Genomic DNA, 18426 nt, shown 5'->3' with positions numbered 1-18426 from the left:
TAGTCCCACTGACACTGAATCAATTCCCAGTCGTCTTGGAATGTGTGAAAACCGACCCTGTATGGTTTTCAAACGAATCTTATAACTTTGTTTCTGCAAATAACGGCAAGTTCACGTAACGAAGATAGGGGTGAACAGCGATCACACACTCTTCTCTCCAAAATAAACAACAGAGGCTCAATAATATTCTGGTCTGTTGATTTTCGTTCGCGTCGTTATTTATCGGATGATGTTTTTCTACTTTCCATGTAAGGGGTATATATTTTTGATACAGCGCCCTTCAAAATACCTTCGGTTACATTGGTTTCAGAAGCACCAACCGTATTGGCACCAATATTTGTCCTCGTTCGAATGCACTAACAATTGCACAAAATACTCTCCTGACCACGACTGATGCTTTCAACGTATTTGCATGGGTGCTGTTCGTGATCCAATACATAAGAGAAAACAACAGACTTAAATAGCACCTGCATTTGTGTTTAAGCATGCATTTCTCGCGTTGTTTGCATAATTTTACCCACCACCTCTATCTACGAAGACGGTATTCTAGGTAATTTTCAATTATACACAAGTTCGTTGTGAAAATTTTTACGGCAGATGTTGGATAGGTTATACTACTCACTGTATCACACAGTAAACCACACAGTTTTAATTTCAAACATGTACATGTATTTAACAACCTTTCGCAAAATAACTGTAATTAATTCCTATTTATAACAGTATTTCCTATGTAATTTACACTCAACAGAAGTGAAATTTATTGTGTCTGAACTGCCTGGGCAGTTCACCGCCAGTATAAGTCATTCTTTCGCAAATAAGGGGTTCTGTCAGAGAACTTCTTTCTTTTTTTTTTCTTTTTTCTTTACGGAGAAATGAGAGGCCTATACCATCATATAAAGAATTTATGCCCAGTAAACAATGCTCTCATTAACATACATGTACTTCACAAATCATTAACAGACAAAATATCTTTCTTTGACCAGTACTTTTCCTGAAATTTAAGCAGAGACAAGATACAAATTGATATCTAACAACGTTGTTAAACAAATGTATATTTGGTTCACAGGAAACTGTCAGGAGGCTAGCAGTTGATTTACAATGCTACTCTGGAGAACAAAAAGTACGTGAAATGAGGAAACATACAGCATAATAGCACCTAGGACCAGTGATAGATGTTGTGTAAGAGCACAAGAGCACGTAAACACCCTGACTTTTGAGTTATTGGTTATTTTTCTCTGAATGCTGTTAAACGTAATATGGATACGCTATTCTGAAATACATGTCTCTAAATTTACCGCGCTGTGCCACATCGCTACTCCTCTAGACTGCGTGAAACTTGTCATCAGGGTCGCTAGCACACCTTCAATTGTCACATTTTTTGGAGCTTTTAACCATGCACAACTGGCGTTACGTAATTGCCCTACAGGCATAATAGTTACGGATTTGATGAACAAAGTGCATGGTGTCCACAGCTAGCCCTCACCACTCACCTACAAGATTATGTCAATGGCACACCAGGTTGTGGCACACTGCAGCAGACTTCTATCCCAGTTCACTTGGCATAGGCGCCACTAGACGGTAGAACACTTCTCAGATGTGCCAATTCACTAACTGTACAGTAAAATTAAATTGGACATCAATAGATGTCATAGTTATACTGAAAGGAAAACTTATTTTGAAGGTATTATAAATGATATATGACATATTAAGTTTTGGATTTTATCATAGAGTAATCCATTCGAGGTGCTGTGAACCATGAAGCACATCATCGCCGACTGTGAGATTGTAGCATTTATTCATGCTTCTGATATCTGTTGATCTTATAGAGGGTCAGGTTTATCTGTGCCGTAGGCCCACATTGTATATACGAACATTCACGAAAAGCTTTCTCACTGGTTTACTTGGTATCCAGTTAAATGTGGGATCGAGGATGGTGTCCTTTTGGACCTTGTGGTTCTCAGAGCTTTATTTCGATTCTGGTGAACTGATCATGTTGGTAGACAGTACTAATTGAATTTAATCATTTCCACAACTAATAGTTTGTGTTTGGAGTTTGTTTGTTTACTGTGCTGGAATCTGCTTTCGTGTGTAGTGTCAACATGAGCTCTGTTGACTCTGTTTCAAGTGCCTACAGAAACGAAAATTACCAGGTAAAGTTAGCTCCAAAGGAATTAGGACCTCCCGGAGCAGATCCATTGACTGAGAAAGTGACGAAATCAAATAAGCGTGACTACAAGCGAACAGAGAAATTTCTAGTAATCGTAAGTTTATGTGTGGGTGCAAAGTAAGAATATCTGATTTTCAGTCTAGAAATTAATTCGTTCACTAATATATGTGTCATGGATCTTGTACTTCTGTCAGAAAAAGTAAATAAGCCCGAAAGCTCCCACTTAGACAGAAATGTGAAACGGAGAGCGGCGAAAGTTTATACGTTATTTCGTTGTTGCCATAAACTGTACTTAATTATGTGCAAAATAGGAAAATTATCCAAAAACAATTCTTTCTTGTTTCAGACAAGTTATGCATATTATTACTATTACTATTCCTACTATTGTTATTATTATTATTATTGGCAGTCGCTGTTGTATAAATGTGTTGATAAGCATAACTGTTACAAAGGAGATGTTGTTGATTTTACACTCTAATATTTATCTGAATCTAAAGATTTGTGAACATCCAGAACGTAATATTCACGAGCCGCCGCTGCCTGGGATACATGTTATGTGAAATGCAATAAATAGGTCTCAGGTAAATGAGCTGGAGAGACTACTGAAGCCACAAAAGATTTCTTGAAGCAGCATCTATTCACAATGCAGTAAGATGTATTTGGGCTTGAAATATTCACAAAATTTTTGAGATATTCGTAATCACGTGTCGACGTATTGCCCCACGGTTTTAATCTCAGGATATTCGGCTGAAATTTGTAAATGTTTTTTTTGACGTTTCTCCAACACATGTGGATGACATTGCCAAACATTCATCCTCCAGTGTGGGTGGCCAACATGGTCAATGAGTATAGTTTTCCGTCGAAATCTTTCTTTAGGCCTCGTTACACAGAAACTGATTAGAAAAAGACTTGCTTTGATGCTCATTAATGTTCACGTGATACTCTAAGTTGCGAATTACATGAAGAATTTACTTTTCGAATGGGACAAGTATACACAATATTTCACTAAATGTCTACGTAATCATTTATGCAACACATGGCAGTAACGTGGATTCTGCAACGTCACATTTGCTTATACAGGCGAAAAGAGTAAGGAAGTCTCACCATTAAGCTGATACTTCTATCTACGGAACATTGCATATTATGTAATAATTCTTCATTAACTTTAGGAACGAGCGTGAGAATGTGAAACAAATAACCTGACTGAAGGCAGTGCAGGCGTCGAATCAGCGCCACTGAGACAATGGAAAATTACAAAAATAGACACGAATGATTGTACCATCTATGAAAATAACATGATTTTATAACGCAGTTAACACACACTCTCAATATAGGTACATTTCAACGTCCTGTAACAATTCTGATTCTTGGGGTCCATAAGCTGTGATCACGAAAGATGCAGCAGTTGACACATGGCGTCATAAAGTAGAGTGAGGCCCGAATAAAACATGGTACTGCAACACCTATCACTGGAAACTGCGTCAAGCGAACAGTCTGATTGAAACGTGTGATAGAATATGGAGGATTTACCCTCAGGACGGCCTGCCAAAACCTTTATTTTCATGTATTATCTATTACTAAAATATCATTCAGATTTTGTTTAGAATGATAGCGGACGAGGTCTTACCACTGAGCTGTCGCCACATAATCGAAATTCCAACTTTTAGGAAACATTTGCGTAACTTGAGAGAACCGAATCATTAGTGTGTCATCGGTTGCGCGCCGAATGACGAACTAGCGAAGCGATACACGTTTGCAGGCGCCTAATCGTATGGATTACAGTGCGTGTCTAAGATCCCGGCTCTCTGAGCAATGCAAAGAATAACTGAGACTAGAAGTGTAATTTTTATTGTGAAATACTATAATATCTTCTATAAAACCTAAGAATGTGCAAGGGCCATAATTTTGAATATAAGAATGACTAGCGACTTAAACTGTGAATCTTGTAGGCGTTCGCTTTAGCACATATTATCCATGATCAATTCTGGCTTTTGTCTTACGCAATTTTCGTGATAAAATAGTGATGGCGTGCCAATAAACTTCAGAGCTATTTATTTCAGCAAAAGAGAGCCTCAGCCTGTTTATTAGCTTCACAACAATTTACGTGCTACCTCTGTACTTGGACGAGAAGACCACGCAGTGACGCCATGTTATCGGACTTTTAAGAAATTCTGTATTTTACTTCGATGCAGCAAGATACAAATACTTCCCTTATATTTCCTTCTACTACAGTACAAAGAGAGACAGTGTCGTGCCCTCTGTTATACAACAGACTTCAGAGATTCATATTTCGTGTGAAGATAGAAAGATCTGTTCTCTATGGTTTCCGAACAAATTGACTGATTTTAAAAAACAAGCAAGTGCCAACTGGTGCAGAGGAAATGCTCAAATAAGTAATCTGGAGTAACGTTGTAAGATGAGATGGAAGCACTCCTACGAGCAGGAAACTAAGAAACAGACAACTGTTTCAATGTTCCACAGCAAACCGATACACACAATAATAGTTTATTCGCGAAGAACTTTGAAGGTAATGATCGCTTGTGGGTTACATTAGAGATGTCACGACTATTACTTTAGCGCAGATGTTCCCAAACTGGTCCTCTGAAGGTACACTTTGAGAATCCTAGTACTCTTGTGGGACACCTTGTTTATTTTGAAGGTTAACAAGATTTTTAAAAATGAGAAAATCTTGTTTTGTTGAGTGGTTACTTCGATTTTAAATCGTAATTAACTACGCAGAAAACATTAAGGATTTTAAAAAATAATTCGTATCGTTAAAATAATAAAGAAACGCCATATTATTAACAGTTTTACATCCAGCATTTTATTCACGTACCGCGAAACACCAGTGTGTTACAGTTGGGAAACCCTGCTTTAGAGGATCGAAGAACAGTCTGTGGATATAAAATTTGTCCCTAGCCATCGCTGGAATCAAGAAAAATATATTTAAGACGTCTCATATTTTTCAACGCAGTTCCAGCTATCCCACTGATTATTTCATGGAGGAACGCAATGATTCAACGTGTCGTTGTCCGAATCCACCTGATTTGTCGCTTATATTTCATTTATCCCTTATATCAAACAAAGCAAGTGTTTACAGCGAGTTTCAGAACCTCAAGAAGCTGTTGCATCCATCCAAAATCACGTTTCCGAGGTAGCAACGTCAGAGTGGAAGAAATGTTTCCTGAGCTGTCACAAATGCATATAAAAGTACATAAATTTTAAGTCGAATATTTTGACAAACAAAGTTAGTCTTTTTTTTTTTCAAACCTTAAAAACGAACCTCGTAATACAATTGCATGTAGCTGCTCAACTTATCTACAGATACACACTAAGTCCTGGGATGGGATGATACCAATGGATACTGTGAACGGCATATAATCAGTACACAGTTTCTCCTGTTGTTTGTCAGGGTGCCAAAGTTTCAAAATAAATTTTGCCCGGCAACATTACGGCCACACGAATTGCAGCCATGTATAATGCAATATTATCGGCTACTACTGCTCGACAATGTCTGCGGAAATACATTTCCAGGCCAAAAGTGATTACGAGGGGCCACACTGTTACTACAAAATGAACGAACACAAGCTAGGGGAAGCGAGTGCGGCTCTGTTACATGAGAAAGAACATGGGAAGTCATGCTTTGTCAATGCGTTCTTTGTTAAGTAAGCGGAATGCAGAGTTGGGGAGTAATGCGTTATTAGTAACGGTTACTTTTCGATCGTAGCGGTCGGTAATGGTGTTATCATTTCTGTAAGGTAACTGTAACTGAACCTAAGTTACTTTCATCGGTAACGATTTGATGAAAATGTCGTTACTTTTTTAGTCGCACGTAACATATTTTGTCGTGACAATCTCAAGTAAACGTAATACCGGGCTTTATCCTAAAAATAAAAAAATAAAAATATACTCGTTTCGAAATTAAATCTTTTCAACACTGAGAGCGTTGTGCTTGATGGGAAGGTACACGTCTGTTGTGCATCGGAACTATGAACGCACTAAAGTCTGTGGTCAAGTTAGAGATATTCTAGTTATTATACGTTAGAGACATACATCTCAGTAGACGTTCTCTGCGACTAATGGTGCCACCCCAGGTCACGTAGTGATCTGGCGTGCCACTTTTCCTTCCCGAAGCCCAATTGAACGCCGCGCCTTACCGACATTTTCGTTTTACAAGTGTTTCTCCACCTTTTTCTTCCTGACGTCACTTAGTCAACAACATGTTCGTTATTTGTTAAGTGTTATCACTTGCGCATAATATTTAGAATCGTACATGAGAAGTGTTTGTTGTTTGAATTATGATTTTTATTGCAAGTATTACATTTAACTGTTGTTCACTCATTCGTAACATTTTGATTTGAAATTAATATACGCAGCAATCAGTGTATTGCAGTCACATGACATGTCACACGTGAATAACACGCAATCTCCGAAGTTAGATTCATTTCCACATCGTCGGAACATGGAGATGGAAGAGGAGCCCGCATTTCTTGGTTATTTTACGCTTAAGTGTTTGAATTTTTGAGGTCGGATGGAAAAATGATTCCTTTCTTTGCTAATTGTCAGAAGCTGGGAAAAGAATACAAAGCAGTTGGAGCTCCAGAGAAAATTTAGAAGAAAACATGCAGAGATAATTATTTTGTTTGCTGTTAGCGTTGCGTATTTAAACAGAAGTGTGACTGATACCATTGATTTATTTAAATAGGAAGTATTTTCAACATTTGAAAAATATGTAAAAAAATTTCAAATTTGTGTATACGGTTTCTGCAAACGTCAGCCATGTTCAGAATTGTATTTTCAACATTTATAACTATACCCGTAAAAACTAATATATTCAATTCTCACTTTCGTTAGAACAAACATCCACATTCCGTCAAATAAATGGAGTACAACAGTAGCATTACCAGTACATGTTCAGTGTCGAAACAAACAACACTTTAACTCTTGAAGCAACTCTTCACACCTGAGGGATGAAATATTTGAACAAAATACGCATTTCAATTGAGATGCCATGAAGTGGAAGAGGCTGTGGACAATGTATTTAATTACTGACTGGCGTTAGTGGTTGTTTCAGTTCGTCCATATAAAAGGTTCTTTATTAATTTACAGATGAGATAAATTTATGATTTGTGAAGGTAACGGTAAAAGTAATTGTAACGATAGCTGTAAATAGTACAGTTACTATCGATGAATAGTAAGTATATCTGCAACTAAGTTACTTTTACTTGAAAGTAACTGTAACTGAAACTTAATTAGTTTCAAAAATTAACTTTCCCGACTCTGGCGGAATGCTTCAGTAAATTTAACTGATGAACAGATATTGGTTACATATCTGATCCAGAATTTTACAACATTGTCGAAACACGACTGCGAATGTCTTGTACAAACAATTTGTCTGCGAACAACTAAAGCAAGTAATAAAATTAAAGACTGTATATAAGTTACAACCCAGTTCGGCTTTTAACTGTTTGTGATTCGTAAAGAAGTTTAATGTATCTGTTTAAAGGTCATCACTCATCAGTAAGCCTCATGTATGCTATGCACTGGTAGAAGAACTTAAAGATTTCACTAATGGAAGTTTGAAGTAGGAATACAATTCTCATTTTTATTTTTTTATTTTTGGTCATCAGCACACGCCACTGTTTACACTGTCAGAACCAACTTCAGATAAGTCTCGAAATAGTATGAAACTCATAAGTCATGACATCAAATGCAAATCATGTAGATGAAGAGCCATCTGCACTCTCGTTTTTCCGATGGACCTTTTTTGCGTCGCATTTTGGCATAAGCTTCGGAATTTTTTGTATGCTTCATCAAGCGTGAGTCCGAGTTCATGGCTGCCGGTTGGCAGCTGCTTTTTTTTTCTTTTTACGGTCTTTGTATACATGAATTTCGACGTCCCATTACTCTGGTCGCTGAAGAGTTGCATTTGTAAAATTCATTGTTCTTTCGTTTGTCCACTTCTGCAGTGCAGCACACAACAACCTCACTACGACAAACAAGTACAAAACATGTGACATGTACGCGTGAACTTGCGGACAAAAGCGAAATGATATTGTTTTCGCTGAGACACGTGACTGCAGCGCTTTCGGTGAGAGAAGTAGAAAACAAAGACGAGAGCGAGAGGGTTACGTTTACAGAAGAGGGCAGAGATATATATTGTCCTGCAATATGAAATATTCTCCAGCCTTGGTGGACAACGCCGCCAACACCTCCGCAATACATCGACAACTGCAACAGTCTGCAGCACCAACAATGTAGCTCAGCCGTAACACAAACATCTCGCCCATTGCAGTATTGTTGTTGACAACGCTATTGCCGCCAAATATGGCCGAAAAATACTGTCTATTTAAACGCACCTTTACACTAAATGTCTGATATTGCGGACTGTTTTTTGAACATCTTCATCTGCACATACTCTGCAAGCTACCTAACTGTGTGTGGCTGTGGATACTTCGGGTACCATTAACTGATCCACCTTTACTATTCCACTCGCGAATGGCGCGTGGGAAGAATGACTGCGGTTAAACCTCTCTATTAGCTCTAATTTATCGAATTTTCTCGTAGTTGTCGTGTAGGTGGAAGGAAGTAACATCTTGCCCGATTCTTACCCGCATACTTGATTTTGATAATGTTGACTGGAATACGCTCAGAGTCCAAAGGTGGCATATGAGTCGAGGGGCATGAAAGGGAAGCAGTAGTTGGGAAGGGAGTGAGACAGGGTTGTAGCATATCCCGATGTTATTTAATCTATACATTGAGAAAGCAGTAAAGGATACAAAATAAATATTTGGGGTAGGAGTTAATATCCATGAAAAAGAAGTATAAACTTCGAGGTTTGCCTCTGACATTGTAATTCTGTTAGAGACAGCAAAGGGCCTGGAAGAGCAGTTGAACGGAATGGACGGTGTTTTGAAAGGAGGCTATAAGATGAACATCATCAAAAGCAAAACGAGGATGCTGAGGGAATTAGATTAGGAAATGAGACACTTAAAGTAGTAGATGAGTTTTGCTATTAGGGGAGCAAAATAACTGATGGTGGTCGAAGGAGGGAGGATATAAAATGCGGACTGGCAATGGCAAGAAAGGCGTTTCTGAAGAAGAGAAATTTGTTAACATCTAGTATAGATTTAAGTGTCAGGAAGTGGTTTCTGAAAGCATTGGTATGGAGTGTAGCCATGAATGGATGTGGAGCGTGGACGATAAATAGTTTCGACAAGAAGAGAATAGAAGCGTTCGAAATGTGGTGCTACAGAAGAATTTTGAAGGTTAGATGGGTAGACCATATAACTAATGGGGAAGTACAAAATAGAATTGGGGAGAAGAATTTGTGGCACAACTTGTCTAGAAGAAGGGATCGGTTGTTAAGACATGTTCTGAGGCATCTAGGGATCACCAACTTGGTGCTGGAGGGCAGCGTGGACGTTAAAAATCGTAGAGCGAGACCAAAAGATAAATACACTAAGCACATTCAGAAGGACGTAGGGTGCAGTAGTTACTTGGAAATGAGGAAGCTTGCACAGGATAGAGTAGCATGGAGAGTTACATCAAAGCAATCTCTGGACTGAAGAACACAACAACAACAACATGCTTTTGACACACTGACTTAACATAACTGGTACATCGCAACATGATCCATGTGCCTGACTTGCGGTGAAATGTAAAGTACGAAAACATACGGCACACACGGGTACGGTCTCATGTAACAATGGTTCTACGATTACTTTTGACTGATAGCAAGCGCTGGGTTCTAGCAAAAGAAACAATGAGTAGAATATGGAACGCAAAACTGAAATTTTTTAGAAGAACAAACAGCTTCTTTAGAGCATGTAACAAACTATGCGTCAAGAAAGGAAATTGTAAACAATTGATTGCAGAATAAGAATGCAATGAAACAAGTTTCATATAGAGGTTAGATAGTAGAAAGTCTGGTATATTGGTGTTATACGGCACACAAACACTTATTCATACATGTATCGACGCAAAACGCAAAACTGTAAACTTTGGCGGCCGATGGATGAATGTGCGATGCTGAAGCGGAATTTCGTCAGGCAGCTGGAAAGGAAACAGTGCAAATGTCGATACCAGGGCATAAAGTCTTTGTGAGTTTCATTCCGTGTACTCAGTTGGATAGCAGCTATGCCTCGCAGACGTGAACGTGAACAATGCATGCAGATATCAGCATTTGAGACAGGACGTGTAGTCGGACTCGGCGAATCGCTCGACGTTTGAATACGAGGGATGACACTATACGACGATGGTGCCAGGAACCATGGCCGAGCACAGCGTCAAAAATGAAGCGGTCGACCTTGAGAGCCGACAGAACGAGGAGACCGAGCAATCGTCAGAGAAGTACTCATAGCTCCAGATTCATCATTATCTTCGATCAGACGTGCAGCTAATGCTTCAGTACCCACAAGGACCATTAAAAGGCGAAGCACTGAAAGGGGGCTGAGGTCATAGCGCACCTTGCGCGGACTACCAATGACTTCTGTACGCCAACATGCCAGTTTGCGGGGGTGTCGGGCACGTTCAGTTTGGAATATCACTGCAAGGAGTGCAGTTGTCTTAAGTGATTAGTCCCGCTTCGAACTGAGACCCGATGACATGTCCGTAGGTGCCCCAGAGAGCGGCGAGGTATCAACGTCGCCTCGCCCTATCACCCAATAACCAGGAGTGATGGTCTGGTGTGGTGTGCCATTTCTTTTCACAGAAGGACCCCTTTCTTTGGCATCCGCAGCACCCTTGCAGCACACGGTACGGTACGAAGATAAAATTCCCTTCATAGGATGCCATCCTTCGCTTACATTTCAACAAGGCAATGCCCGCCCGCAGGCGGTGAGAGTTTCTACTGCTTGTTTTCGTGCTTGCCGAACCCAACGTTGTCGGCAAGGATGCGGGATCTCTCCACAACTGAGAATGCTTGGAGTAATATGGGCAGGGCCCGACAACCATGTCGCGGTCTTGACGATGTCACGTGCCAATTGGGCAGAATTTAGCACGATATTCCGCAGGAGGGCATCCAACAACTCTATCCAACATTGCCGACCCGAATAACTGCTTGCTTAAGGGCTAGAGGTGGACCAACGCGTCACTGGCTTCCTTTTGAATAAATCATACAATTTTTCAGAAATTTTAATTATTTGTTTGTGTGCACACGTACATTGCATCTACCGATTTCCGTCCTGTTCGTATAGTTCCTTCGTGGTGCGAAGTTTTTTTTGTTTTATCTCTCTCTCTCTTTTCCCGAGGACGGAAAGAGTGACGTAACACTACTTTCCATGGCCACAATTCATGACGTATGCAACTAAAATTTTCTTTCTCATTAAAATCGTAATAATAAAATGATAGTAATGTGATAAAACCGTAACAGATATTCAGTTTAAACTCTAGAATTCATTACACATTACTAAATTCTGCAGACACGGTCGTTACTTTCGCAGACTTTATAAACGTTATTCAATATGTTGACAGGTAGACAAAAGTTAAGTAGCTGGAGTTAAAGTTTGCGTATCTGAATGTCTCCCAGACAAATTCTCAAAAATAAAATTTGTTGGTAAAACGTCGAAACGCTTCAAAATAAACTGAGGAATGTGAGGAACGGACCAAGGAGATAGCGGTTCTCCAGTACGTTTCAACTGTGTTTGCATATAATCGTTACAGTCTAGAATTGAAGCTGAGCGGAACATAATATTTAACCCTAGGTTCTGGGAAGAAAGAACATATATGTCTGATTGCATTGTGCACCATTTCAAGATGATTCTGCCATAGTTTCAGACACTCCAATATATGCCACGATACAAATCAATAACTTGGAAGTGATAGACAAGAAAATGGGCAGAAAATGCACAATGTTTCCCAAACATAATATCTCTAATACTTGTAACAGCAGATGTAAGGTACATAGATAATTGAAAAAATCGGTATTTGGGAGGAAAATGTTGAAGCTATGGCCTATATAGAAGAAGCGATTCACGAGATGGGAAGAGTTTATAGTCTCAGGAATAATGCTTGTAACAATATATGCTTTACTAAGAACTTTAATACTACAATATTTTATAACACCTATATCGCAGTGAATGCCTAATATTGATTTAGAAGTTCGATAAACTGGAAAAACATAAAGAGGGTATGGTGAAATAAATCAGGATGCAGAAAATATAAACCAAACAATAAGAGAGTAAAGACTGATGTTTTATGACTACAAATTAACTAAGTAGATCCTGAAAAGAATCAACTAAAATGGGTTGAATAGGCTGTAAATATTTACAAAGAAACGTAATAAAAGAAGAAATTACAATAGTAATAGCTATTTTTTGATAGAAAATCTACAGATAGAGTGATTAAAAGAGAAGAAGAACAAGAAAACACTCAAAATGGATTGAGAAGAGGAAAAAGTAACACAGTGAAAGGACAAAAGGCGTACTGGAGACAAAGCAAAAGTAAACCGCAGAACGTGAGGAATTGAAATTGGTATGTGGTCATTTCACTAAATGAGGGAAAAAAATGATAAAACATTTAGTTTCGAATATAAATTTATTGGGGATACATAATGCTAATGCTTTAGTGAAGAGACCACCTCAGTACTGGAAGATGAGCTGTCTTTTGAATATCGCCCTGTAATAATTTCTCAGTCTTGAAAACTGCACGCTGTTTACACATATATTTTGGTGATGGTTGTCCTGGTGGCTGCGTTCCAGAATCATCTGCCAGTGTAGCACTCCTGCCTTCTCAAGTATTTATAAGCAGGTAATGAACCCCGGTCGCCAGGCAGATAATTTTGATTTAACATACGGAGCGTGAGTGAGTAATCGGATTTGGCGCCTGTGGAGAGTGAATTCTTTATTTTGGAGTGTTTTTGACATTGACGAGCATCCGAAACGAGGAAGATAGTGAAAGTACGGTCTATTTTTTAGAAAAGGTAGAAATACTGTCCTATTACAAGGAGTGATCAAAAAATTTATGTTTGAGGGAGCTGCTGCAGCGTATATGCAATGTAACGCCACTCCGATGCGTGTAGACAAGCACCGACATGCAGGCAAGGGAATAGTGTGGTTTCATGTCTCTCTGAAGTGCTGTGGTTAAAGAGGAAACATGAATTGTGTCTACGTTATTACTAAATGCATCCACACAGAAGCAATGTGCAGTTATACTCTTCTTAACTCGTAAAGGACATACATAGGCAGACGTCCACTGGACAATGATGAATGTGTAAAGACAGCATGTCTGTCGAAAGCCACTGTTGTGGAATGCTGCACCAAGTTCCACCATGCTGGCAGCGATTCTGCATAAGACGCCGGTCGATCTGGAAGGCGACCCTAGTCCATTATGGCAGCTCAGATGGGAGACACTCGAGCACCTGCACTGTAGTCACAATTTCTCCCCATTGGTTATCACACCATTAGTCCTTTAAACGGGCCTTGAAGAGTCCTGGCACAAAACTGGTATCTTCCACCTGATGCCTATGTGGAATGATTGCCTCAGTGCTCAAGGCGATTTTATCTCTGAACGCCTTATCGATTCTGGATTGTATGGCCCTCGAACGGATTTCGTGTTAGTTTTTTGTGAAACATGCAGTAATAATTTACATCATACGTATGCAGCAGACAATTTAGTTTACACAAAAATGCTCACTTTCTCATTTCAGATACCGCTAAATTTTGTTGAAGGAATACATGTCACCAAGCTTGTTAAAAAGTTTATGTTCCACAACTGCGGAAAACGTGTAAATGCAAATATATCTGTCATACAGCTTCCAGTACATACATCATCTTGTAAAACGAGTGAACCATATTGCACGAACGAAAATCAAACTATGACAGCACCAGTCAGACTCCAGCAAATGTGATGTCAGATCATCATCCGGATGAGATACCTAGCTTGCAAATTGTTCATCAGAATAAAATTCAGAATAATAGGTAAAAAAGACTTCGTAAATAGTGTAGGGGGGCGGGGGGACGAATGATCCACAAAGACTGCAAAAGCTAGCCAATAGTAATAATAATGAAAAATCCCGAGAGATGATTTCGGTGAGGCTTACAGAATCGTTGCAAGGGCCTACGTAAGCAGACGTCAAAAAGCAGTTACGTGTTAGAAAAAATTATACAAGGGCGAACAGGTATCAAGATTTGTTGTGCGGGGGAACTTTTAGCTTGGCTGTACAATCCGTTTGCATAACAATCGATTAAAGTTTGAACACAGCTGAGAATGAAAAGTAGTGCAAAGTAAAATGGTGACATACTAAAGATGACAGCTATGACAGAAAATGAGTAACTAAGGATCAGTGTTTCGTTACATGGTAGGAACAAGAGCTATAGCACTGGACAGCAGCGTAGATGTACTCGTACACATGACAGTCTGGTACAGCAATTATGGGAAAGAAATGCAAGATGCCATAGTTTTCTATTTAAGTTGAGAACACGTAGATGAGGAAATGTTAATTCAGAACTTGCGGTATTCCAGATCTGTTCCAAGAAGCCACAACATTTTGTTCTCTCGACAGAATTCGCTGGTATTATCTAGAATATACTGGTGCTATCTACATTATTCTGGTATTATCTACACATAAACTGCATGTTAATAAAACAGATAAAATGACACAAAAGAGTCAAGTTCACACACTATAGGTTTCTGTTTAACTTGCAAACATGTACGTATGTAAGGAAATATTACTTCAGAAATTACATATTCCAGATCTCTTCCAAGAAGGCACAAAATGTTTTCTGCAGACAAAATATGCTGGTATAATATATGGATATAGTGCATTTTAAATGAGGAGGTAGTAATTCGAGACCGTCACTGTAGCTGAATAAACAACGTGCGGGCGTCATAACGAAAGTGTCTCATGTTTGAATACATATGATTTTTTTTTCTTCTGTCATAAGAGACATGTTCTTCCGGTTCAGTATCCACTGAGTTATATAAAACATTCCGATGATGTACAGCTAACTTCTCACAGACGATGAGACAGAATTTGGCTATAAATCAATGAGTGTCACCTCCCAGGCGTCGAAAATTTAAATTTACTACCTCCGTTTGATGTATTACATGAGACCAAATAGATTTATTGTTATTACATCGCAACAGACTTCAAGTCTCCCCTGGCGACGTATGTCTCCAAGCGTACCATTCTTCCTACAGTGCAGCAGCCATTGGCAATACATGAACGATTCCAAATACCTGCACTACACAATGGCAACTTGGCACAGAAAGCAATTAAGCCCCTCCCCGAACACACACACACACACACACACACACACACACACAAACACGTCTTTTTAATTTTGTCAGGGACATTGAATAACATCAACTCACAGAAATAAATCAAATGTAATCCCAGTCCCGCAGTTCTGTAGCGCAAGTACTACTCTCATTTTATCCGCAAATCTGTAAGTGTGTGTGGAGGAGTGTTGCAGCAGCCTTTGATAGCTGGCAAGTGCTGGGTTTTGTCATTTTGCTTATAGCAACACAACTGTTGAATTACTTCGAGACAGGCCAGGCTTGCTCAGTACAGCAGTAATGCATTGTCCTATCACTACAGACAAACGGATTTCTCCATCGAACAGTTTCGGTAGTGTTATCGAAAACTTAAATAGAAGCGGCACACTGGCGTAACAAAATCTTTACTCTCTTGTATAAATAGTTGCCATTTTTGTAGAAATTTCGTTCACCACCCAACAGTCCAACAACAACGATGTGGATGCTTTGCCAGATTAAGAAAATGTGTGTGAAAGCTTATGGAACTTAACTGCTAAGGTCATCAGTCCCTAAGCTTACAGCCGGCCGAAGTGGCCGTGCGGTTAAAGGCGCTGCAGTCTGGAACCGCAAGACCTCTACGGTCGCAGGTTCGAATCCTGCCTCGGGCATGGATGTTTGTGATGTCCATAGTGCTCAGAGCCATTTTGCACCTAATCTTACACACTACTTAACCTAAATTATCCTAAGGACAAACATAAACATCCATGCCCGAGGGAGGACTCGAACCTCCGCCGGGACCAACCGCACAGTCCATGACTGCAGCGCCCCTGACTGCTCGGCTAATCCCGCGCGGCGCCAAATTAAGAGACCACATGGAGCTACCAGGAGCAGTCCTGAGTTCCAGTCTGCATCGTGGTACCAGCTTCCTGCACTAAGTCCACCTTGTGGAATTAGAGGCATGGTGCAACTACCAATCCCAGCCTCATTTCATCGGCCAGCCAGACTCCTGCCCAGGGGCAGCAGATCGTATTCCATTCACGGCAGCTGTATTCCTTCCACTGGCGCAACGCTCGTCAATGGCCACTGGGGTGCGGTCATTCATCGCAGAGCTGCCTGACGTAGCAAGATTCCCGAAAATCGTCGTGTGCTGCTGACGCGATATGTTCGTAGCACGACTCACGTGACAGAAGTCACGTGCCACACACTGAGCACAGGTGTCAGCAAAGCCGGGCGTGTGTATTACTGGGCATGCGTGCTACAGCCAGCTGGCTGGACGCTGGTATTCATCTCGACGGTCATCCTGATCACCCCTTGCGGAATGGGAATGTCGTCGTACCCCACACCAAAGCAGTATAGATGTACGACAACATAAAGTTAATTTTGACAACTGAGTCCTTCACCGGCGTGTTATTCATCAACCCTTCGCCACCAGCCATCCTGCATCGTAGTCAGCCCCCCAAACCCCCGGGGCCCATCCTGCGTTGTAGCCACTGCTCCATCCCCCGAAGTAGGCTGTAGATCAGACCAAGGTTATAAGAAGGTTTCTCTTAGTCATCAAGCAAATTTCGGAACCGGAAATCCCTCCCACATGTCTACAACTGGGAATCCATCTTCTCCACTCCCAGGTTAGTGAATATTTGGATAGAGAGAGCAAGGTTCTAGAAAATCCCGGCGAATTCTCATGCATATATGGTGAAGGAGGAGCGAAATAAAATTGATTCGTACATTAAAAACTGCAGGCTTAATTCTTTTCTTTAACCTACTTCTTTAGGGGAAGGTCGGATACCATCCGAGACGTAAGCTCTTTCGAAATTATAAATGTTTCTTAAGATTGTATTAGCACATTTTTCTTACTAATATACTATGTACTATGATACTATAATATATTAACCAACTGAATTATAAAACTCGGGTCCTAAGAATAGAAGTTCAAACCCTTTTTTTACGTGATTTTTCAACTCCTTGCACTTCGGTCGTTAAAATTTTTGAGGGACTGTATCGGGCATGGAACTTGATTTTAGTTAGAAAAAATTTTAATTGGAGCACAGGTTGTTACAGATTTAATTACTTTGTTTTAATATCTATTGTGAGCATCAATTTAAAGTTTGCTGTAGAATAAGCCTTAATGAGAATATTAGTTACATTTTTAGTGAACCATGTATCACACATACAGTAAAGATTGTTTAGCTTTAGGTGAACACAGTTCTCATATGCCCAAACCTCACAAATGCGGAATAGAATCCAGTCTTCTTCGAAAGCTTCACTGATAGTAGAATATTTTCTTTCATCACATGAATGTTCTCAGGAAAAAAAAAACCATTGTTATCTGCTAAAACAGATTTCACGGCCACCACTTTATTTCCCCATAAAGCATTAAGTCTATCGTCTAACGTACTTTTTGGAACTGAATATTCCTCACTTGCTTCACTGATTATCATTTAAACCGGTTTGACGTTTTTTGCAGCATCCTTAATGTTATTTTCATTCTATTTAAGTCACGACTTCCCCGTACTTACCTGATAAAATAACAAACCGTAAAAGATAAACTTTTTATGATATCTGTTTTGTATGGTACAACCCATAATTGCTTTGCCCGATACCAACCGAGCTTACCACTTTGGTGGTTTAACATTTCTGTCGGGGCCAGAATGTGTCACAGCGCATAATATTGCCATTGCGAAACGCACTGTTGATTTGATTCAAAGTTCGGCTGTCGCGGCGCTATAGGTGCATACACTAGCGTTAGAGTTTAGAAACAGCTCTTGATCGACACTACACACCCTTCTCGTAATTCACATACATCCTTCTTTCTCCTTTTTTCATGTGACATCTCGATTATCTCTCCTTTCTCAACATTTTCGCGTCCTCAGTGAGAAACAACATTCGTGAGTTGTAAGGGTTCCTTCCAAAACCATAGAAACATCACTGAGCGAAGGAAATAAAACAAACGACTGAACCAGGAAAATACGTGGTTAGAAGAAGCAGTTCAGTTGTTTAGGGTGTGCGGACACCTAAAGATCATGAAGCCACGAAAGTGTCAGGGATTTTTTTCCTATTTAGAA

This window comes from Schistocerca piceifrons, chromosome 6 (genome assembly GCF_021461385.2).
Source record: "Schistocerca piceifrons isolate TAMUIC-IGC-003096 chromosome 6, iqSchPice1.1, whole genome shotgun sequence".
Lineage (NCBI taxonomy): Eukaryota > Metazoa > Arthropoda > Insecta > Orthoptera > Acrididae > Schistocerca > Schistocerca piceifrons.
This window is presented reverse-complemented; position numbering follows the sequence as displayed.